Here is a 27179-nt window from a genome sequence, read left to right on the forward strand (position 1 = left end):
AAAGGTCGGGTCCTACAATCGAAAGCATAAAACGCTGGGTAAACTCACACATATAAATGGACTCCAAAAAACTGTCCACCCCTGCAACCTGCAAATTCGAATTACCACGATTAGTTCTACAACTGGGGGAAACGAATGTCTATAGACCTTGTATTGGAGGTAAACATTGCCTGGGTTTCCACCCTTCTAGTCCCCACCCAGGGACTCAGCAAAGTATAGTATGTGGGAAAATGCTAGCCTGCTTTTATCGATTCTTGCATTGTCTTTATTGCTGGGCTCGACTCTTGGTGTGCTTCGCCTATTTAGAGAACGAAAATTTTCGAATCTGATTTCTGTACCGAAATTAAAGGTCTGATACTCACATCACTATGTCTCAACCAATGGCATTAAGGCAGGCAATGAATTATGAAATTAGGGAAAAGGTTGCAGTTAAAAACTAAATGAAATTTAATAAGTCGTCTGTTTTCGTCGAATTGAGATCATTTCAGTGGCTATGTTTTGCGAGGAACAATCGGCAGATAGGCGTGGCTTGATATAATGGGGGTTAATTATGAGACAAAAGAACATGACTTGGATATAACAAGAATTTTATACATTTTCTATCGGAATTATTATCTTTCACGTTACAATCGATATTTTCATAGGAATAACTATTAAAGTCCCTTCATAATACCAAAGTCAATCTGGTTTGCTAGTATCGGAATAATGTTCATAGCAAATAATGGAATCTCGTTATAAAAAGAAAAAATTATTCAAACTAATCAATGAACATTTGAATACTATAGTTTTAGTTGTTCCATCGGCTTAAAATCGGGTTTCCTTCCGAAGACCTCTTATTTTCGCACAAGCCAGGAAGTGGCATAAAAGGTTTACATGCATATCTGAGGAACTCTATTTTTATAATCCTTGTACTGCACGTATTTCAGATAGCTCGTAAACTGTAACGGTTTTGATTTTTATCTTATCACTCGCTTTTCCCTCCACTGCTAATAAACCAGACTGTATAAACTTGATAGGTCATGCCTAATGTTTGAATTTTTGTGACGTTCTTGCTCGAAAGTACTGATATTTAAGCTCGATGTCCGTTTTGATAAGGTTTATTTGCATTCACCTCGCCTCTTAGTTACAACCTAACTGCTCGCTTGCACACATCATCATCATTTAAATGTTATTCCTTACGGATTTGCACACAGCAACATTTAGGATACACACACACACACACACACACATATATATATATATATATATATGTGTGTGTTTATACACACAAATATCCGTATATATACACATATAGTATGTGTATAATTGTATACGAACACTGATATATATATATATATATATACCTAAAAATAATTCATAATCGTTCGTGAATTCTTGAGGTACTTCAGCGTTATGACATACACCCCAAATATTTCCGAATGATAAAAAGATACCAGACAAAGAGGAAATGAAAGAATAAAGTGGCCGGAAGGTATGAAAACCTTCACATCATGCGCCTCCCCTTCAATCGGACGGAAGTTATTCCACTATCGCGAAATCCACAATGGCCCAGACACTAGATTAATAAAGATATGTGTGAAGTCTTTGTCTCTTGGATGGGTCGTTTTCAACATAAGTGGCCAGGTCTAACTGTGGTATTTATATAAATGGCGGAGGCTGATGATTGAGGCAGGACGTTTGTTCTCTTATGTGTAACGGTTCAAACAATGGGCTTGTATATAAAGGTGGGGTTCTGTTGTAAAATGAGGACGACCAAGATTTCTGAACGGTGGTTATCTCAGGCTTTCCTTTTCTTTTCAACGATTTAAGTTTGACATGACCTTTAAACTTCTCACATTGCTCATCTGTAAAAATGGTGAGAAGGATTATTTAAAGCGTAACAAATCCAAACTTTAATATTTTAGTCGAGATGTTAAATACGGTCAACCGAAAATATATATCTAATTTATTTAGATAATAATTTTTCTAAATGACGCCTAATATGAATGAACTAAAGTCATTTACCTTCAAGATTTCTTTTTGAGAAAATGACTGACAGCAATTATATAATTTCATCTTTTATCTTTATATACTGAACAGAGCTTTCCCACACAATAAAACTGTCTTAATGACGTCTTTGAAAGTACAATATCATATATAAAAGATTTTTGTCTTTAAACTAGGACGTTTGCATTCAGTTTCCTAAAATGATGGCCATATTTCTCAGAAACAAAAGCTTGTATAGTAAAAACGTGTTGAACAGCTATAACAAGGATAAAAGATCATATACACCATTGTGACTAAACGTTTCTAAAAAAGTATAATTGTTGTTACCTTTGTTATGGAAGCTTTATACTGAAGTGATAACAATCGCAATTTTAAAAGCAGGGATAAATGTACAATGGAATTATCCTTCAAAAAAGAACGAAGACAAAGCTTATGATGACTTGCAGAGACATTTTTACACCAAACGACTGATGGGTTATGGAGTTACACTTAAAAAAAAAAAAATTTTTTTTTAAACAGCCATGGAAAATCAACACTGATTACTAATCTGAAAACATACATCAACACATAACAAGGTTAACAACCGTACCTAATCACAGAATTTTATACCTTACAGTTAAACGATTATTCCACACACACACACACACACACATATATATATATATATATATATTATATATATATATCTATCTATCTATCTATCTATCTATATATATATATATACATATATATATATATATATATATAAAGTACATACACACATACCGGGCATATCTATATTTATTTTATATACACACTCATAAACTTCCACTATCTCCTACGGCTGGTAAGAGTCTGCTATCACACAACAAACAAACATGTGCCAATATGCACGTGACACCAAGATAAAAGAAAGGGAAAACTAAACCCCCATTAACAACAGCTGAGGCATCAAGTGAATCTGATAAAAAGAATATCTATCGCCTTGCTGATTCACGTTGACTCTAATTCCCGCCTCCAGCGAGAGATAATGAATCCCGTCAAGAATTTGTCACGGAAGTGTCATCCCAGGGACGGTGGTGATACAAGCACGCGACAACTGAGTCCTCACTTGCTTTGATATGGAGGAAATTCACAGACTGGTTCAGTGAACAGTGACTCAACGAACGGTTAGATTAGACAGTGACCGGTAGACACTCACAGAGAGGCACTCGAGCAACAGACGGTATTGAATGCACTTCTTACAATATGAGGATGTATTGACGTTTCTCTCTACAACCTTTAAAATAAACAACCCACTACCTAGAATATAGAAAGAAATAGGCAACATTACAATCATAATCGCGTTTATATGAGTCATAACATACTCAATAAGGAATTCCCATAATTACTATAAATTGGAGAGAGAGAGAGAGAGAGAGAGAGAGAGAGAGAGAGAGAGAGAGAGAGAACGGTTTCAAGTTCAAGTGGAAAACTCGTCTTGCCTGAGGGTATAGCGATTCCGTGCGACTGACCGGAGTCCTTTTATTAATAATGTGCCAGTTTCTATATAACATCATAAAAAATATATATATATATATATATATATACACATATATATATATATATATATATATATATGCACAGTTTGCAAAGCAACTTCATACAAGTTGGATCGGCGTCAATGACCCAAGATGTCAGGATACTAGGAAACATCAAATCAATCAATCAATCGTACAAGTTAGAATGGGTTACCACCAGGAATTGTTTGACGCCGTCAGCATGAAAGTCCCTTGATTAACTGTCGAGCAAGGAGTGGGTCATACAAGTTTGCAACCTTACACAACAAAACCAGATATCACTGAAAACGATGAGAGAGAGAGAGAGAGAGAGAGAGAGAGAGAGAGAGATAATATATATATATATATATATATGTGTGTGTGTGTGTGTGTGTGTGCGTATGTACATATGTTTAATACAGCCACGAAAAGAAAAGTGAAAAAACTTTCGTGGCTATATTACATATTTTATGCTCATCACGTGTCAGCTTTCATGGTTTCTAAACACACACGAACACACACAGATATATATATATATATATATATACTGTATATATATATATATATATATATATATTTATATATGTATATATATACATAAGTGTATATATATGTATATATATGTATATGTATATATGTATATATATATATAGAGAGAGAGAGAGAGAGAGAGAGAGAGAGAGAGAGGGCGTTACACCATCGGCTTAAATCTACTAAACGCTGAAATATTCTGTTGCATTCGGTAAAAAGTCTCAAAAAAGCATTCTTAATGATAAAAAAAAATTACAAAAGTCAAAGAACCTTGGCAGAGTGTAAAAATTAGTCGAGTTGAAAGGTTTCCCCTCCGGGAAAGGAACAGCCGCTGCCACCTATCGGATTGGTCTGTAGCCAATGACCTCCATTTCGGACCACTCCCAAACTCTTAAATGAAAAGCCCTTTGGCTCATGGCCAACCCTCAGTGGAATTTCCATGAATATAAATAGAGAAAAAAATATGAATATGCTTCCACGATGATTTGCAGAACACTGCTAAAGGGCAAAATAACTTGGCAGACAACTCGATTTCTAAGGTTTTTTACTATTCTATTCTTGATATGTTAATGCATACGACTTTTGACCGCTGTTCAATTCTATGAGATGTCTTTTGTCCTCCTTAGAATCACAAAATAATAAATAAGGATAAAAGTAACATTTTTTTTTAATATGTTATTTTCGAAGTTCCATAAACATAAGCAAAGTTGCAGGGAAATTAAGCAATGTATTTCTAAGAGTTATTACAATATTCTCTTGCTTTGTACAATCAATAACAAGAGCTTCGATTTAATATCTAAAATTAAGCAGAAGATTCTTTGCACATGAGATTTGTCATATAAGCAGGATTAAAATCATTCCCAAACCTATCTCAAATAATAGGCAACTCAAATACTTATTTCATATAAACATATGTTGGAGAGAGAGAGAGAGAGAGAGAGAGAGAGAGAGAGAGAGAGAATTTTCATTGGATTGTACTGCACACATCTTAGGTACTAGAAAGAAGACAAAGGTCTTGCAATTTATCTACTACGCTCGATAATCGGATCCAGGTAGTTTCTGTATTAAGCCTCTCATTACGAATCATCTCAAAAAGGTTGTTGCATTCAAACAAATTCCTCGTACGACCTGTACCAGCTTCGCCATCTAATAATTATGTAATTGGGTTATTCCCACAAAACCATATTCGAAAAATTACGGCACAAATGCTCTCTCTCTCTCTCTCTCTCTCTCTCTCTCTCTCTCTCTCCTTAGCATCCCAAAACATAATCAGCAAACTTTTGTTACTTAATTTTATTGCTCTCGTTCACCAACTTTCCTCTCACCTGTCAATTACATGTAATCAATCATCACTTGCTCATTGTAACTCGTATTCATATAAACTTGTGCCTTTCATAAGACCTTAAAATTTCCTCTCATCCTTCAAATTCCGCATTCATTATCATATCTGCTCCCAAAAAAAACTTTTCAACCTGCTACAGACTTTATATCAACATTTGCCTCACAAAGCTTTTCTAAACACATACACACACACAATATATATATATATATATATATACACATACATATATATATAAATATAAATATATATATATATATATATATGTGTGTGTATATATATATATATATATATACACACAGACACTAATTAATTGCGTGATTATTATTATGATGAACTTCACAGAAAATTGGAAATTCCCGTGCCACTAAATAAGAATTAAGCTCTAACAAATAAGTTTATTGGTTTCCAGAAACAATAAAAAGTCAAACTCTTATGCAAATCACCACCATCAGCTCAATATCAGCAGTTTTTATGCCTACGAATAATATGATATCTTTTACCAATCACTTTCCTTCAAGCTTTCGTAAAATTTGGCTTTGCTACCATTGCAAATTCAGTGCATGAAACAGCATTCGGTCACAGATTACTTTTGATTTTACTTGTCATTGTAGCATATCGTGCTCCTTTGGTTATCATTAAGAACTTTGGAATAATTTTAGCCTTTTTCACCATCTGTTTTAATGTTACTGTTCTTAAAATATGTATTATTTTAGTTGTTCATTACTTCTTATATACTGTATTTCATTTATTTCCTTTCCTTACTGGGCTACCTTTTCCCTGTTGGAACCCATGGGCTTATGGGATCCTAATAATAATAATAATAATAATAATAACAATAATAATGATAATAATAATCTTCAGTGTGTATTCATAATATATCTGGCCGCATGAACATCACACCCAACTTGCAAAAATAAAACGACAATATTGGTTTATTTTGTAAACAAATACAGTATTATAATCAGAACCACAAGACAACGGGCTACTCTAATAAAGAAAATAAAACCGGTTATCAGTGGGTAGGCAAGAAAGAAAAGAATAGAAAAAAAAATGTTCACTGGTATTTCCCTGAAGATAAAAGGTAAAAATAAAATGCACACTGTTGTTTTAGCGACGTACATGAACTTCCAAAGCTCTCTCTCTCTCTCTCTCTCTCTCTCTCTCTCTCTCTCTCTCTCTCAACTTAATTGATTTTATAATGAGGCGTTAACGACATTAAACTGTTATCGTTCAGACACACCACCTTTATATTTTAGAATATATCAGATATAAAAAGAGTAAGACTATCTAGGATTAATCTTTTATTAATGAACGGCCATGCGATCAAATAAGGAATCGTGTATACCCGTGATGTTGTTTAGTTACGGACCCTTTCAATTTATAACCTCTTGCAACCCTCCTCGTTTTATGAATATCATAAATCTGGTTGTATAAAAAATGATGCTCCACGTAAACAAATGGTTACTCCTAAAGATTTTTCCAAAGAGAGAGAGGGAGAGAGAGAGAGAGAGAGAGAGAGAGAGAGAGAGAGATACTCTCAACATCTACAATGCCTATCTATTTTACATTTCAATATCATAACACTTTTATAGGTACGTATATGTATTTCACAAAGTTTTTTTTTTTCTTTTTACTTCACACATGGCCGTTTCAAAGCAAAACTTCTATCAAAGAGCTCTCTTCCTTGTCTTTCCTATTCATTTTTTTCTATCACCTGTCATTCATTTTTAATCAAAACCTTATTATAAAACTTCCTTTGTATATCAATCAACGTCATGCCTCTGTATTTCTTAAAGGCAATATTATCAACATTGTCTCTACAACTGAAATCACCAACAGGAACAGAAACATTAAAGAGAAGTTTAATTTTAAACTACAGTGAGCAGATATCATGAAAAATTATTTTACCAACAACAACTACAAATTGAGTAACGTCGAAAATAACATCAACAAAGATAATCATGCGGAAATGGGTTTAAACGAAATATAAGGAGTAAAACCAAAGCCTTTCGCGTTTTATTAGCTTTCCAACACAGTTAAGCTTCAGTTAACCTAAAGAAACCTTGAAAGTTACGGCGGCGGAGTCACTAGGTAACAAACCTTTCACCTTCTTGAGTACAATGTCAAAGACGACGTCGTGTTATGTAACAGAATTATGTTGCGTCCTCACCATTCCTCGTAACATAGTCACATGGAAAATCAGACGTAAACGTTACTTAAACTCGGTGTCTATTCGGAGAACAATAAACAAAGTAAGACGCAGTTAATTACCTTTACTGGATGTCTTGAAAAACAAGATGTGACTATCCATTTTTTCTGTACTTATTAACTATGATATCAAATTCATTGTGACTGTAACCAAGAAGACCGTCGTCTTTCTTGACTTAGGTGAGATATTAATAGGATTGCTACCAACTCTGTACAATAGAGATTCATTCTGTATTGGAGAGAGATATTGCGTTCTGTATTGAAACAATACAAAACGCCATTTGTTCTGTATTTGACTGCATGAATATCATTGTTTTAGTATTATGAGAGTATTTTTCAGTCAGTCTTGCCTATGCCTTTGTCAATGGTGGCCTTCCAAACCAGTGACCTCCCTAACATGCTGTCTGTTCTCTCTTACATACTGAGTGTACTAGCTTCCATAGGTTACTATGAAGGGATATTCTCAATTATGCAAAACAAGTGGACTGACACCGGGATCAACGCATAAGTATTCACTAACAATTTGTATGATGTTACTTTTCTATGGTTGATGACTGCAAGGGCATGCGATCGTAAAAACTTTGCCAAATTATCAACCATGCCTGAAGCTACACATCGGGCAACCGACCCCTTAATGTAAGGATAACGGTGGGGAAGAAGACTTTTCAATTAGATTAGTGGTGGAAATAAATCCTGCATATTTTGTATAGTACTGAAGGAATGAAATAAATCTGATGGTATATATATATATATATATATATATATCATTATATATATATATATATATATATATCATTATCTGTCACAGCATGTCATCTAATTTTGAATTTGTTAGTCATGCCACTTCTCTGATGAATGACAACTTGAGAAGTGATCTTCCAGTCCTCATCCAATATGAAAATTATCTTTCTTACCACGACGTTAGGTGCACATATCCTCAGATTCAGAATGCCCTAGAAATAGAACTAAAAAAATAAATAAAATAAAAAGTCCCACCCCCCGAGTGAAAGGACTCACACTGCTACCCATTAATTTTCCTCCTTATACAGCTATAACCTAAATTTTTCTGAGCTCAAGGTGGCAACCCTACATGACAAACCAAAAACTATTCTTGAGATGTTACTTTCTATATATTACTTCGATTTTTTCCATCAGGCAACGAAACGTCAAGACCTTAGAGATACGATAATCACTACAACCTTAGCGTTCAAATGTTAACAAAACGACACCTTGGGACTTCCACGTCTTTAAGATTATTTTAGGGAAAGGAATAAACGAAAATGTCTTACAAGAGATTAGCAGCGTCTTGGATAACACTATCCGGTGAATGATTTTTGGCAAACTCCAACTCATGCAATGTTACGATTTCAAGAGACTTTCACAGCAATGCTTGAAGAAATGAAAAGGTCTCTCTCTCTCTCTCTCTCTCTCTCTCTCTCTCTCGTGTATGTATGTATATATATACATATATATATGTATACATATATATATATATATATATATGTATGTGTACATATATGTATGTGTACATATATATATATATATATATATATACTGTATATATACAAACAAGTACATGCATACATATAGATAGATAATTAGATAGGTATGTTTGTGTGTGTACATATTTTTTACACAGTTGTTTACCGTAATGTCAGGAGGTTCCACAGAAAATACACTGTTACCATCATATTTTAACTGCCCTGCCCATACTCTCTCTCTCTCTCTCTCTCTCTCTCTCTCTCTCTCTCTCTCTCTCTCTCTCCTCAACCAAGAGAAGAATTCTTGTATTGCAGACTTGAGCAACAAAGTGTCGTTTCCAGACACCGCTCCACAATGGCGTGTTCAGGTCAAATTTCACTAAAGTGGTTGCCTGGCTGCCTATGATGAGATGTGAGAGAAAACGAGGGATGGAGGGTAAAAGAAGACATGGGAAAATAGGGGAAAACAAATTGGAGCAAAGGAAAATGAACGAAACTATATGAGATGTTAGCATCTAAAAAGGAATAAATTATAAAAATTAAGAAAAAATCCGATGGATTTGAAAGAAGAATGGAAGAATTTGTAGTTCTAAACAACAGTGGAAATATACGTAACAAAAGACAGTGAAAGACTAACTTGGGAATCTGCAGTGTTAACAGATAACCAAAGAAATAAGGGATAGGTAAATATAAATAACGCTGGACGAGAAGAGGCAAGAATACAAACTGTCTGTGAAAAATTACATTAATCTGAAGGAAATAATGAATGATAAGGGCGACGAGACGAGCGGAAGACGATAAGTTCACCGTTATTTCCTGATTTTGAAGGTCGTCGAACTCGTTGCATTGAAGGCGCGCATATCATGTCTTCCCTAAGGGTGGAGAATTATTCTCTCTTTTTTTCAGACTGGTGGCAAAGGGACGGAAAAGCTCATTAACCTTTTAGCCAAGGCCAGAAAAAAATAGGAAGGAAAAATATAATAAAAATGTAACAAACCTTCCATTTGAGATCTAATTCAATTAAATAATTCACAATATGTTTAAAAAACATAATATAATCCAAAGTACATTACTTGAATAAGTTACATAATGAACATACAGGTATTAGAATACTAACTATCATTAGCATCTTCTTTGTTAACATCTTTTCTCACTTCTATGTGGGGTCGATGTTTCTGGTCAGCTTTCTCCATCTACCTCTCCCCCACACCACATCATCGGTTAATCCCTTTGATCGAAGGTCATCCTTAATACAGTCCACCCACCTTCGCTTTTGGTCTCCCTTCCCTTCTCGTTCCCTCAGTGAGTATAACTAACTATCATTAGCATATTAGAAGAAAAAAACTAAAAATTATTCGAAAACTTTCCAGACGCTCTAGTTATAGATATTAAATGGTTGAGAAACGAAGACGACCTTCATTTCTTGGACCAGAAGCTTTCCGTATATAGTTCATAATTGCGATAGACCAGGAAATCCAGACACTATCATTACAATTAATCGTTGTTTATATAAACTTTCAAACCGTTCATAAATGATTTGAGTTAATAACTCTAGCATAAAACTTGATAATACTTATGGAAATTCGAAAATAAAAATTATGAGAAAGAACCAGATGTCAAAAAAGACTATACGTTATAGACGACTATCATATACAAGAGGAACTGCAAATAACGATATTTACAGGTTTGTCTTCTTTTGCCTCTTTCTACTTGACTTTCAGCGCTTCATTAGAACCAAGCTGTCTAAATCCCCTTTTTTAACTCTATTGTGTATCAATTTGTTCTTACAAAAGACATCTTTGTGAAGCAAACGAATCTCTCTCTCTCTCTCTCTCTCTCTCTCTCTCTCTCTCTCTCTCTCTCATAATTATTCTAAACGCATTACAAATCTAGGCCAGAGCCCTCTCGGTTTCCAGAACAGACATTCAGATCCCAGCGTTACTGGCGAACAATACCTGTTAGACCTATTGTATAGATCCAATTTCAAACTGGCTAACTGATACCATACCTAACCAGAGAATTCATTAAAATGGAAAATGAAAAAATAATGGATAAAGATAAAGATAGCAACGAAAAAAACGTAACAAGATAGAATATAAATAAAGCAGAATATGAGAAATCAAATTTTTTTATTGATAAACTCAGTCACAAAAGAAAAAAAAAACCGAAGACTGCCAAAGTACACAAATAGGAAATCAATCAAACAAATACTTTGCTTAACCGCAATTAGTTACACGGTGTTATTTTTAACAATATCAAGAATACTTCTGATGTAATAAATTAATAAACACTGGAAGCTTCATTGGTGGCAAGACCACATTGAGGTTACAAAGGAACTGATCCCGTTACAGAATCCTTCATTGAAACCGGAAACTGTTAACCTAATTCTATTTCCCCACACAACATCTAAGTTAAGCTAAAACCTTTCGTGAAGTTATGGAATTATTTATATTTACACACATGATGAAATACAGAAATGGCAGACAGAACACCATAACTTGTCATGAATTCATAAAAATGAAAATGAAAGTAAAGAGTAAAACATGTTCTCCTCCAATAACAAAAACATCAATAACAACTATACTTGAAATAACATTACAAGATAACATCACCACCGCTAGCAATGCTAATGAACCTCTTAACAAAGCCGCATGGCATTGAATAAACAAGGGAGATGAACCCCTACTTATGGAAAACAGCCACACACAATGATCTACCAGTGGAACCTTTTAAGGTATAATCCATTCCTTGATACCACTCGTCTCTCTCAATGTAATTCTGAGACCAGGAACACGCCCAGGGACAGAATACAACGCGGACCAAGGACAAGGAAGATTCAGAGTTTTAACCTTCACTGATATCAATATTTGGAAAAGAGAAACGAGATGTATTATTTAGAGTACTAAAGGGTTAAAGTTTTTTTTTTCAGGTGATATTGAGCTTTAAAAGAAAAGAATGGTATAGTTGGCAACATTTTTATCATTATCATTTTTCTACTCAAAAAGGTTACATTCCCATATCAAAGAACAGAAAAACCATAAAAAACTATTCTGTAAAATACATTGAATGCAAGAAAAGAAAAAGAATACATTCAATAAAAGAACAGGAATCAAAGTGACAAACAATTTGCCATTCCCAGCCGAGAATTTTTTGTATTGGAATCATCGATTCCATGAAACTCGAACGGATGCAGATCTCTGGATTAAAAAAAGAAGACTGCTGACAGGGCATAACAGTTTCAGGAATATACTGTTGACAGATTTCCATTTTCAGACGGAGACCTGACTCGACTAGGGCTTGTGTAAGGCTGTACACAAAACACATATGCTGCGATATACAGTGTACATTTATATATATGTATATATATATATATATATATATATACTGTATATATATACATATACATATATGAATGTACACAAAACACATACACAGCAATATATATATATATATATATATATATATACAGTATATATATATATATATATATATATATACACACATCTGAAAGAAAGCTTTAGGATTTACTTTCTGAATAATAATAAAAAAAAAAAACAGAGTACAAGCATAAACAAGTAGGAAAGCTTAGGAATTGACTTCCTGTGTGTGTGTGACAGATTGCCTTACCTTTGTGTAAGACACGGGCTCTTGCCTTAAGAGAATATTGTTTGAAGTGTTTTTATTGTATTGATATAGTAATATTATTGTGAATATGGTGTCTATGGGTAAACTTAGTATGAAGGGGATGCAATGAAAAGTGTTCATAATTACTTTATAGCTTAATATTTGGGTTACGTTAAATTTAAATAGGCTAGCCGAAGCTAATTTGGTGTAAGGCCAAAAGTGGTGGAAGTTAAAGTGAACTGCTTATCCTCATTCAGCAGCCTGGGATTGGTTTGGTTTCCCAGGTGGGGGTAATGGTAAGATACCATGCGTCTCACGGGCTGGAATTTGCATAGCAGATCCCAAGTCAATTCGCCCGTATAACTGAATGAGGGGCAGTACCCTCTCGCATCGAACAATAAAAAAAAAAGATAAATAAAAAATAAAGTATCAGCATAATTGGACAGTATGGCAAAAATGACAATTACCAAAGTAACAATAAAAACAAGTCACATATCACGTTCTGGATAAGTTTCTTTATATTACTCTAAGAACCTAAATAGGGGGCAATGTCACGCAAGTATCTAATAAATGACATAAAAAGAAATATATATATCTTCGATTCTATGTCTTCCTCACGTAGGATGAATATTTCAAGACTCTACGTGACTCATACTAAGCGTTCACTAACAGATGAATATGCAAAGCCGATTGCAAAAGTTATTTTTACTTTTTCCTATATATCGTTCCGCATAGATACCCACCAATAAAACACTAATTTGCAGTTCTGTAAACACTGTCGCAAACAAACACACATACACACACACACACACACACACACACATATATATATATATATATATATATACCTATATAAATATATATATATACATATATATAGTATATATACATATATATATAAATATAAATATGTGTATATATATATATATATATATATATATATATATATATACATATCAGTAAAAGTTAAATAAATTTCTCATGAATCAAAAATTATGTGGACGGCAACACAAAATAGTCTAACACATTTTGAGAGAGAGAGAGAGAGAGAGAGAGAGAGAGAGAGAGAGAGAGAGAGAGAGAGAGAGAGAGCACTAACCAATTCCAATAATATAGTGGGGTTGATAAATAAAAGGGTCCATTAATTTAACAAAATAAATAAAATACACACAACACTCAACGAAAAGAGTTGAAACAAAACACCACAAACAATGACAAGATCGCCTTTTTTCCATACGTTTCGACATACGTTCAGAATGCTCGTTAAATGTCAGCAATTCAATATTGAGTCATTTCCGTATCAGAGTTTCAGCGGAATAAACTTTTAGCCTTGTTCAATTTCAATGTGCCAGACGTATCATAATAATAATAATAATAATAATAATAATAATAATAATAATAATAATGATAATAATAATAACACTTGGGGTAAACAAAGCTGTGAAGGCATAACGTTGAAATGGCAACAACATTGAATAGTGCAATATTACCCGGTTCCACCCTCTTGTAACCATAACGAGGATCTGGTTGCAAACACCCTTTGTTTCTGTTTGCTTGCTTTCAAGAACCACGAGAAGAAAGGGAAAATGACATTTTCAACTTAAACCCGTATTATAAATCAAGCTTTGTTTTTATAAATGACGTGATCAGTAGGCTATTATTATTATTATCATTATCAGCCAAGCTACAATCCTATTTGGAAAAGCAAGATGCTATAAGCCCAAGGGCCCCAATAGGGAAAAATAGCCCAGTGAGGAAAGGAAATAAGGAAATAAACAAATGATAAGAAGAAATTAACAATAAATCATTCCAGAAACAGTAACAACGTCAAAACTAATATGTCATATATAAACTATAAAAAGACTTATGTCAGCCTGTTCAACATAAAAAATTTTGCTGCAACTTTGAACTTTTGAAGTTCTATTGTTTCAATTAAATAACGTTATACAATTCTTCTATCTTCCATTACTTTGTTTAAAAGTTCATAGAATATAAACGCCTTTACATTACGATACTACGTTGCTTTTAAAAACTCAAAGGGTCATTAACAAAGAGCAATCTTAATTCCTCTTCAAGGCTCTATTCATTCACAGCTGGAGACCAAATCCATCTGAAAATATACGCAACTACAGATATCCAACCCTGCCAGTCTATGGGTGGAGCAGACACTACTTCCCAGGGGTGATAGAATGACGTGATAGGTGCGTGCACCGCATGGGGGCCTTTGGTGGATGGGGGTAAGGAAGGCCCCCATGGCACAAAACAAAGTCCCTTCGTGTCTCTCTCTCCTACTGTGGATGAATATTCAGAATATTTACCGGAAGTGAAGTGATGCTCTTTGGACCTCCACTAAAGGGGATATTTTTGGTGTAAACAAACGCACACACATTCATATGTAAATGAATAAATAAACGATTTTATATATATATATATATATATATATATATATATATATACACACACCCATAATATATATATATATATATATATATATATATATATGTGTATATATATATATATATATATATATATATATATCATATATGTATATGTGTGTATAATATATACATATACATATGTGTTATATTACATTATATATATATATATATATATATATATATACATATATATATATATATTTATATATACATATATATTTTATATATATATATATATATATATATATATATATATATATATATATATATATAAATTATAACAAGAAATATATTCTTGTGTTCAAAACGCCTCATAAACTCTTGAAATAAAATCAAATTTTGAATCTCTTAATCAGCTTTAAAAACCACTAAAATGTGATTATTAGGGAAATCAGAACAATACAAAATATATCAAATATCGGTTGACAAATTCTGAAAAGACTATATCTATCAACTTTTTAAGAAAAAAAAATAAAAGCTGTATTGTGTTCCTACCAAAGCGCAACCAACATCATGAATTGAAGCAGTTTAAATTTTCAAATTTTTTAACCCAAATAAAGCGAGCACTATTTACAACGAGAAAAAGCATACTTATAAATAATATATTAACAAAAAAGAAAAATGTATATAAATAAACAAATCCAACGATGCCCCTATTGGTCGGTAAACGAGCCTATACCCAAATATTGTGTTCCTGGTAGCACCGGGATCGGATTCGGTTAACGAAGGTCGCACCTCTGATATATACCAAATTGGGTAGATAGCCATCGAGCCGCGCAAGCTAATCACATTATGAGCAATCGTGGCAACCTTGTGTCCTCTGCGTCGTTTCATCTACGATGGCAAGACCACATCAAAACAATAAGAATTTCCCATAGCATGTTGAATACTGCTTTATTTCCGTTCAATACTCATCCATATTAAAGAGCATGAACATAAAAGTATCGATATAATAATAATAATAATAATAATAATAATAATAATAATAATACTAATAATAAAAATAATAATAATAAATGCATTATCATTGAAAGCAAAAGTGAATTTTTGAACACTTGGAAATACTCCAAAATAATGCAGCTGCTAATGTCTCTTTGCCTTCATGTATATATTCAGTAGATCAATTTTCAAGTCTTTAAATCGATACGTATTTGCTTTTATATTCTTTCGCCTGTACTTCACTACTCTTTGCTTTCTTAATCATGTTTTAAGTATTTTCGCACATACTATTTTAAGTTGAAGAAACAAGCATAGTAATTCAATAGCATTTTGTTTAGGTTAATATAAACATATAAATAATAATAATAATAATAATAATAATAATAATAATAATAATAAATCAAAAGAAGAAATTAAAATATTCAATAAAATCCACAAGGTTTCTTTTTTCAAATGCAGAAGAGTTGATAATTACCCAAGTATGTAAACGGATGAATTATTTTCTATTTGCAATGAAATTTCTCAGGTTTATCAGATAATAACAGAAAGTTAACATATACAAAAAACATGATCAGTAGAAACCCCGATGTTAATAATGATAACATATTTTATCAAAGCTAATGTCTAGAAAAAAGATTAAATCAGAGCCATTACCATATATGCCTTAAGGAAATACAAATGAAGTCCCCAAAATTTGATTATGCAATAAAACCTAAAGATTTAGCCACGATTTAATGTATACCAAATCTCATTTTTAAGTCATACTTCCAAGCGTTCATTGAGAAACATATACCAATCATAATATTTTCAAATAAGGAAAGCAGGCTGGGAGGGTATTGAGGGATGAAACTCTATGGATGTTCACTGCCACATTTGTATTTGTACACATAGCCTATACCCAGAACTTGAGAGGACGTGTATATTTATGTCAAGATATTACAGGGGAGTACCTTAAACTTTTTTCCACATAAATAAAACCATCAGATTATATATATATATATATATATATATATATATATATATATACACACATAAATGTATATATATACAGTATATTTACACACATATAAATGTATATATATACAGTATATGCGTGTGTGTATATATATATATATATATATATATATATATATACATATATATGTATGTATGTATATGTATATATATATATATATATATATATATATATATATATGTAACAGTGGAATTTTTCGTTGCGAAATTAGTTACATGCAATGAAATACAGAATCTCAAATTCAAAGGGGGAACAAAAACCGAAAACTGTTCAAGTTCTAGATACAATAAAAATAAAAACCAATGACCTTTATAGACAAGTCACTTGACCCCATGTGAGCCGTAAATGTTTATTGAACTACTAATTACGCACAGATGAGTACAACTTCAGAGCAGCGTATTTCTTCATGCCATCAATAAAGCTGAAAAACCTTTGATATTTTTAAACCAGCCAAAAATTACGACATTTATAGTTCTTGCAATCTCATCAAACAAGTCTTCACTTCAAAAGGAATAGAACTGTTGTTATCTATATTAGAAGATGAAAAAAATGAATCTCCAACTTGAGAGATGTAAATGTGAGAGAGAGAGAGCAAGTGTATTCGCATGTGCGTGAATGTGAACCTTAAAAAATCCACTTCCTCTCTGCATCCATTCTAGTGCATTCTCTTTAAGATGTGCCCCGATATTGCGTTGCGACTTTGTCTCGTTACGATCTGCGAAGCTTCCATACTGGAAGCCATGAGACTGTTATCGAAGCATTAAGAGAATAAAAATAAAAAAACACTTAAGAGACACGTAAGGCAATCGCTAATCGAAAACTATGAACAAATATGCTTGATTTACCAGAGTATTTAACATGACTACCTTTGTAGCATCTGTCACACTGAGATACAAAGACGGAATTTAAGCTTTGCCGACGCAGCGCTAAGATAATTTCCCTATAACATGAAAATGGCAGCTTCATTCAGCTCCCGTATACTTTTTACTCACATTCACAGAAAAGAAAACTGGCAATTCAAAGCATCTCGCGTAACATTTTGGTCAACGCTCTCGTCATCGATTATCTTGCACACTCGCACAGACACAAACAGACAGACAGACATTGAATGGACCAGTATAATAGTCCTTTTTTTAATTTATATATATAATGTCATTGAAAACTCCACGTTTTTTTTTTATTAATGAGCATCATGAGCAGAAGATTCATTCCGCCTCTAGACATGCATTTGCACTTAGATGATTTTATGAATGGTGAAAAGAGGTGGGTGGGGGGAGGGGCTAAGGATGCATGGGGAAAGGGGGGCTAAACCCCAGAGAGAGAGAGAGAGAGAGAGAGAGAGAGAGAGAGAGAGAGAGAGAGAGAGAAAGAGAGAGAATTTTGGAGCAGAATTAATAACAAAACACTGACATGGAAGATGACCTGATTTTGGGTCGCGGCGATGCTGTTCCCTGCGCGTGATCGGAAAAGAGGGGTAGGGGAGGATGGCAGGTTAGGGGAAAGAAGGCTTCCTGTCGAGGGAATCGGGAGAGGGGGGGGAGGAAGGTGTAGAGAACAGAAGCAATATGGACTCCTTACCGTGTGGCTGGGATAAAGCCCTTTTTAAACAAATCCCTTATCATAACTCGTACACACATTTATCACAGTAATGGTCTCAAGAGTCGGTGAGGTTCTTTGTTTTCCAAAATCTTTGGTCGCAGGCGCGCTGGTCCCTTTTCCTCGTTGCTCTGCACCACTCACATACACACACACAACTTCCCGGCCACAAGCTGGCTACTGCTGCTGCCGCTGGCTCTCTGACACTTCTCTCTCTGTTTAGCGATCAGCTGATTGTCAAAAACGTCTGCCAGTGTCAACAACGTTCAGCGGCGTAATGTTTACATGCCGTAAGAACAAAGGCGTCAATCGAACATTGCAATTGCTTCGGGGATGAGATGAGGACAGGTGACAGTATGGTACTAAAGGACAAGACTCACCATTGTTGGTTGGCAAAGACGGACCCGCGCGCGTTCACCACACTGTTCCAAGCTCGACTGGCGGACCGTCAGCAGCGCTCAGCTGTGATCGACCACACAGCAGTGGCGGACGCTAAGGCTCCATTTCCCATAGCGGAAAGACGCTTTCTTCACCCTTACGAGACTTCGTAACTCCACAGAAAGCCGTAAGGGTGATGTTTCCTTGCCAGTGGTGTCCCAGTCTCATCCTTAGCCGCACAAGCTAGGTTCTCGCAAGCTCCGTAAAGCTCAAGGTCCGGCATTTCATGGAGTATTTCCGCCCTAACGGGCCACCAATGGCCTGACGCATGCGTGTGGATAACACGTTCTCATCCGGGCGTTCTCGTATGAGCTGGCGACAACCCATTCCCACCCCAATTATCTAAACGTTCTAAGGCGAGTTTTCTCTGCCAGCGAGGCAAACACAGAGTCATTCTCTCTCTCAACTCTGGCCCCGTGAGTACACTTGCACCGAGCGAAGAAGGAACCTTGCACTTAACTCGGCCAGACTGACAAGTTGCAAAAATCAACAAATGCTTGTATGCACTACCTTTGACACCACCAGCTCTTTCTCTGCAAAAGCAGTGAATCTTGAGAGAATTAGGCTTAAAGAACTAGAACATGGCAAGGAGATTAAGTAAGAGCATAAGTTATGCATCGATGCAACATATCGCCTCCCAACCAATGTTTCCCATAGCCTCGGCTATTGCTCCCAGTCGGGAGATGTTTACAAACTGTCAACAAACAGTGGACAAAGGTTGTGTAATCGCTGATATGCCCGTTTCAAAAGGGGATCGAGATGAGAGGCTGTGGGTGAGAGGTTGCAAAGACAGCAGAATCAACACGACGCCGCAAGACCTTCCCCTCCCAAGCCTCTCTTCTTCTTCTTCTTCTTCTTTAAGGGCGGATGCCGAGAAGAATAACGGTGCATGGGAGGACTGAGACTTTGATGTTGGCAAACACCAGCAGCTTCTATTCATGTTCATGCTTTTGTAGTATAGTTGATGCTGCCATCTGGTGTGGGCGGATGGATCATATGCAGAAGGAAGGAAGTTTTGTTTTCAATTTAAAATACATAATCAATTCACCAGCATATGAGAGAGAGAGAGAGAGAGAGAGAGAGAGAGAGAGAGAGAGAGAGAGAGAGAGAGAGAGAGAGAGAGAGAGAGAGAGAGAGAGAGTATTAAAAAATATTATTTTAGAGATGGAATAAGGAACGAAGATGAGGGACAGTAATAATATTATTTTCGAGATGAGGAGGGGAAAAATATATTATAGAAAAATATTAATTTAGAGATGGAATAAGTAACGAAGATGAGGGAGAGTAATATCATTTTCGAGATGAGGTGAGAGAGAGAGAGAGAGAGAGAGAGAGAGAGAGAGAGAGAGAGAGAGAGAGAGAGAGAGAGAGAGGGAGGCATAAGAAATTTCTGGAGACGGAAGAAAAATAACAGTTGTTCTCTTCCGCACCCTCTGAACCTTCGTTCCAAAACCCAAAAATAGGAAATAACGATTAAAGTTGTGTTGTTCAAACCTCACATCCTGCTTCACGGAAGAAATGTTTTGGTTCACGCTCTTTGTGTTTCTCTCTTAATAACGCTAACTAATACGGAATGAGAAATTCAGAAGACTGAACACTTGCGAATATGATTAAAGGTTATACACGTAATTAAAAAAAAATTACCTGGCGAATTAAGTTCAGCGAGTATATAAAAATAAAATCTGACACGTGACATGAGAGGATTCTTTCATTCTTAGAGTATCTTCAATTTTTAGTAGTATTCTATCACATTTATCTTCTCTTAGTTTTGTTTACACCAACCACCCGTTGAGATACTACCGCTAGAGAGTTATGGGGTCCTTTGACTGGCCAAACCGTAACCAGAGAGAGGAATCCAATGTATTACTACATTGGATCCTTCTCTCTGGTTACGGTTCATTTTTCATTTGCCTACACACACACACCGAAAAGTCTGGCATGTTCTTACATATTCTCCTCCGTCCTCACACACCTGACAACACTGAATTTACCAAACAATTCTTCTTCACCTAAGGGGTTACTGCACTATAATTGTTCAGTGGCCACTTTCCTCTTGGTAAGGGTAGAAGGGACTATTTAGCTGTGGTAAACAACTCTAGGAGAAGGGCACTCCAAAATCAAACCATTGTTCTCTAGTCTTGGGTAGTGCCATAGCCTCTGTATTATGGTCTTCCACTGTCTTGGGTTAGAGTTCTCTTGCTTGAAGGTACACCCGGGCACACTATTCTATCCTATTTCTCTTCGTCTTGTTTTGTTCAAGTTTTCATAGTTTATATACATATATTTTTTAATGTTACTGTTCTTAAAGTATTTTATTTTTTTTATCCTTTCCGCAGTAGGCTATTTTCCCTGTTGGAGCCCCTGGGCTTATAACATTCTGCTTTTCCAACTAGGGATGTAGCTTAGCAAATAATAATAATAATAATAATAATAATAATAATAATAATAATAATATCTTAAATCTGGGTTACATTGAAATAAAATTGTCAATAATCTGCTCATCCCACCATTATTATTTATTTCATTGTGAAATATTTATCTTTTTATAATATCAATGCTATCAAATGATACCTGAAACCCACAAAGACTCGTGAACAGTAATCAAGAACAAAATGTTGAATAATTCACATCTTATTCAACGAAATGGTACGAATTAACACGGGCAGAAACATAAAAGGATTCAAATGTATCAGGGTAGTACCCGGATACAACAAAACTGCATATTCATTTCACTCCTTCCTCTTCTCATCATACATGCATATGTCAATACTCTCTATTCCCTGAAACAACGAACACTGATCACCTCGTTCCCTTCTCAACATTTAACATCCCTATATGATGACAAATATAACTTTCCAGTATGATCTTTCATCAAATAAAAAAAAATGAAAAAAAAATAAAGAGAGAGAGAGAGAGAGAGAGAGAGAGAGAGAGAGAGAGAGAGAGAGAGAGAGAGAGAGAGAGAGATATTAGTTCACCAAACGTTTAACTGGGCTCCACAAGACACTAGAAGAATTGGAAGACCCAGGCCTACATGGCTTAGGACTATTAAGCGCGATATATGGATTATTGAATTAAAAGCTCAAGACAGAGACGACTGGAGAAATCTAATCGAGGCCCTTTGCGTCAATAGGCGTAGGAGATGATGATTTTTCATCCGATCAGTAAGAAAGAGCATGTACAGAAATATCCTAATTCCGTTAAAAACATACTTGTGTTTAACAGTTACTTACATTACACCGATAAGACTGCTGTCATGGAACAACACTGGAACCCTCGCCCCACCCTTGACAACCACCCTGTTTTGTACCGCCTGCCGGGTTTGACTTATCCGTCCGAACACGTCAGCTTGATCACCTTGAGGCACCTTTCCTGTGTCTTTTTTTATAAACAATCTTTCCCATGACTTTTGAATATCACGAACTGGTTAGTTGTCCTGATTCTCAAAAGATGGTGTTTGCTGTCTACTTTTGATTAAGTAAAGAATAATATAGCTAAGCGTTAACAACCTCTAAATACATGCTAAAATCTATTCAGGAATCAAGCCGGACTTCAAGCTTACACACAGACAAAATCATACGGTACAAAGAACCTGAAAGAAAAATAAGCAAAGTCCAGCCTTCGAAAGAAACTACATTTACGTCACTATGTCGTGATGCAAGTTCTTGCTTGGCGCTATCCGACACGCGCCTTAATTTTTCCTTGTAATTTACAATGATAAAATCTTAGACGATCGTTGCACAAAGTATATATTGACAGATTGATTTCGAGTTGTCTAGAAACGTCCCTTTGCCTAACTCGTACTCTGAAAATTGTGATTTTGAACATAATATCTGCATTTATGTGAAACTTTACTTTCGTTATTTTGGAAACTAGTCCAACTAACTTCATGGATTTTCACATATATGTAAACTTTTTATTCGCTGTTAGTCAGATATCTAAATAACATTACATGTAAAAGTTTAAGGTGCTAAATAACCTTTTATAGATAGATATATATATATATATATATATATATATATATATATATATATATATAATTAAATATATATATACATATATATATATATACATATATATACATAGATATATGCATATATATATATTATATATATACATATATATACATAGATATATACATATATACATACATACATATATATATATATATATATATATATATATAATATACTGCAGGAAGATCTGGTGCCAAATTTAAACATACTTTTTTTTATTGAATATTTTATTCATATATACCAATCTAATATTCAGGTGTACATTTTCGCATTCATTTTAAACCACTTCAACCTGTTCTTAGCATTCCCACTACCTATTTACCATCTATTTTAGGGAATATCAATACTTTAATTTTCATGACCATTTCTTCACTTTTATCGAAAATATACATCTCTCTCTTCATGGCTAACATTACTATTATTATTATTATTATTATTATTATTATTATTATTATTATTATTATTATTATTATTATTAGGTAAACTACTAACCTACATATATATATATATATATATATATATATATATATATATATATACTGTATATATATATATGTATATATATATATATATAATATATATATATATATATATATATATATATAAAACTAACCAAGCCACAACCCAAGTTGGCAAAGCAGGATGATAGAAGAGCAAGGACTTCAACAGGGAAAAATAGCCCAGTGAGGAAATGAAATAAGGAAATAACTAAACTCTATGAAGTAACGAATAATGAATACAATATATCTTAAGATCAATAACAACGTTAGAACAGATCTGTCATATATAATCAATGAAGAGAGACTTATGTCAGCCTGTTCAACTTAAAAACATTCGCTGCAAGTTTGAACTTCTGACGTTCTAATGATTCAACTGCCTGATTAAGAAGATAATTCCACAACTTGGTCACAGCTGGAATGAAACTTCTGGAGCTCTATGTTGGAGAAGGAATGACTGTTAAGAGTTAAATGAAAGCCTAGTATTATATACAGGATGATATAGTCTAGGAAGATCGGAATGCAAACGGCGTTCAAAATTATGAAAAATCTTATGCAACATGCATAATGAACTAACTGAACGACGACGCCAGAGATTAAAATTTAGACAAGTGATATATTTTCAATGTGGCCGTTTTGATGCGCTCGTGAGTGGTTACCTCTACACAAATATTTTCCAAATATTTTAATAGACCATTCAAGCCGATTCATTTAAGTTTTGGTTTGGTTTAACATATAAGTAGATTAAGTCACCTGCATACTATTTCCTCAACTTTTAAACCTTTGTCATAAATGTTTCGAAATTTAATATACGTTTATTAGCCCCCTATTAAAAGAAAAAATCTCCGCTCCCTTTATCAGAATTTATTTCAAAATCGAATGACCCTTTCTTGATGTAAACAAATTTCACATATACTTGCGCTTTTCATGTATGGAAATTTTATGACTTTTCAATTTCTTGTAGCCAATAATTTTCCTTCATGATTTCCTTTAAAGATTATGAGATGATACAAACTTACAATTAACTCAAGAACTCAAGTGGAAAGGGGGTATCAAAATACCGACCGTACCACGAACGTTCGCTCTACAATACAGTGGTTTATGGATTGTGACATGTATGAAAGCACTCAACAGTGCATTAAGTGTCAAGCATAAAAACAGTTTTTTGGAACCCAATATAAATCTATTTTAGTTTATATCACTTGCAATTTTCCCCATGAGGCTACCTTAAGAAAAGTTATAATCGGATAAAAGTTATATGTGTTATAAACAAAAAAAAAAAAATATGTATATAAGAAAAAATAATAAAATTAATAAACCGTCGTTATGTTGCACGTTTATATGAGATCAAAACAACGTCTCTTTTCGTTTGAAGTTAATTCTATATCGAATTCATGGAACCAAACTGGAGCGATATAAATAGTCGAACTGATATATCAGCCGGGAAGCTATTTCTAGTTCTAGCAATTGGGGCAATTAATCATGTAGTCCCCGTATAATGACCGACATATGCAAAATTATTTATCGTTCCCTAATAATTGGGTTGAGTTCTCTCTCCAAACCTGCTTAATGAAATAGCAGAGGAAGGATAAAGGACCCTAGGTAATACTTTTCTTTTTAAAAGAGAAGCGTTTAAGAATTGTGCAGCAAGAATTAAATATGGCCATCGAGATGAAAATTATTTCAAAGTTCATCCACAGTCGCCCTCTTTTACATCATTCGCAAATACGTACACCTACGTAACTTAGTTATGACATTAGCTATCAGCCAATACTACTCTCTTCTTCGATATATTCCCACCTTTCGTCACAACAATTTGCCAACTCTTTATATGCGTGTGAATGCAAGAAAGTATTTTCATGACCTGTAATGATACTAATGCTTATCAGTGATGCGTTCTGCACTCTTCGTTGTTGCTGGAGAGATCCTTCACCACTAATTAAGGGTTAAATAATAATAATAATAATAATAATAATAATAATAATAATAATAATAATAATAATAATAATAATAATATCTGAGAAGTTAATCACAATTCGTTAAAGTAGATTAACGGTAATCATCAATGCTATACAATGCGTGGCTACACATATACTCAGCTTTAATTCTTTCTGATTTAGTGTTGATAAATATCACAAAATACGTAATTACTTTAATAAACTTCTCCTTTTAACATACATTTATTCTTTAGCTGACCGGGCAATTAGTTGGACTGACTATAATACAGGCTGTCAACGATATTCGATTTCAATTTGAAATGTTATATTTCTGCGAGGCCATAAAAGCGGAAGCGCTATGATGCCAATTCTGAAAATAACGTTCTGCATTTCAAATTTCCTTCGAGCACTCTCTCTCTCTCTCTCTCTCTCTCTCTCTCTCTCTCTCTCTCAGGATAAATTTACAACAGCCATTTCCTTTCATCTAAATTGCGCATCATTTCAGCAGCTCTCACTTCAGTCAGCTACGGAAAAGGTGGACAAAAGAGAATGCCATTCGAGAGGAAAAAATGCGAATTTCACATTAAAGAGCAATGTGAAAGTGACTCGACTTTTAATGTTAAGCAAGGAGAGGCGACAGAAATGAGGTTGCGATGAATGTTCAACTTTGAAGTCATGGCCCGTGAAACTAGAGCATGTAATTTGATCACTCTAACGAGGAAGGAAATATCCTGTGTATAAAACAAATATAACTCTTTATACGTGTGTGAATGCATGAAAGCATTTTTCATGATGTGTAATGATACTAATGCATATGAGTCATACGTTTCACACACTACAGTTGTCGCTGGGTAGCTCCTTCACCACTAGAGGCTTATAAAATTAATAATAATAATAATAATAATAATAAATAATAATAATAATAATAATACCTCAGAAGCTAATTACAATTCGTTAAAGTAGATAGATGCCAATTATAGTTCATGTCAGAAAACAGAGGTTCTAATCGTATAAAAGGGTATTCCGATGATAGCGCTGTAAATGATGGTCGGATGTAAAGTATCAAGTGACTGTTAAATGTAACCGAATGAAAATGGGAGTTGTTCAGATGAATAGTTTGCACAATATACAGTATATGAAGTACAGAAGGTTGACAAAATACGATGAATTTAATAACTTAATATATTCGAGAAAAAGAGGAATGAATGATTAGTGTTTAAATTAACAACAGGTGGATAACTCTTGAGAAATAGCATGGTAGCGAAGAAATGTATGTAAGGGGAACAATTCGACAGAAATGAAAAATGGATAGTAAAAGTTTTACAATATATGGTTTACTTTGATGCTTTTGTGGAGGCATAGAATGTGAATGGGAGTTTGATTGTATAAATACAAACGAGATATATATGCTCTAAACATATCTATACCCACCTACACACAAAGATAAACACAATATATATATATATATATATATATATATATATATATATATATATATATATGTATATATGTATATATATATATATATATATATATAGTGAAGGTAGCGACAGCCACTAATATACATTTTGAAATATGGAATATGGAAAGTAGCTGTTTCTAAAATGAAATTTT

At 34.1% G+C, this 27179-nt stretch overlaps 1 protein-coding gene across 6 annotated transcripts in view; it reads right to left on the reverse strand.

Annotated features, from left to right (window-relative positions):
- The window catches only part of LOC137634743 (ATP-binding cassette sub-family G member 1-like), a 397250-nt gene that overhangs the window by 170956 nt on the left and 199115 nt on the right, over positions 1-27179 (reverse strand). Inside the window, exon 1 of one of the 6 annotated variants that reach the window (XM_068367236.1) lies at positions 19058-19149. The exons of 2 other annotated variants lie outside the window; for them this stretch is intronic. The gene's annotated coding sequence lies outside the window, so the exon portion shown is untranslated. Of the gene's footprint in view, positions 1-18659; positions 19038-19057; positions 19150-27179 lie in introns of those variants that run through there. 3 more of the 6 variants (XM_068367241.1, XM_068367240.1, XM_068367237.1) reach the window with 3 other exon arrangements.

Source organism: Palaemon carinicauda, chromosome 45 (genome assembly GCF_036898095.1).
Source record: "Palaemon carinicauda isolate YSFRI2023 chromosome 45, ASM3689809v2, whole genome shotgun sequence".
In the NCBI taxonomy this organism is placed as follows: domain Eukaryota; kingdom Metazoa; phylum Arthropoda; class Malacostraca; order Decapoda; family Palaemonidae; genus Palaemon; species Palaemon carinicauda.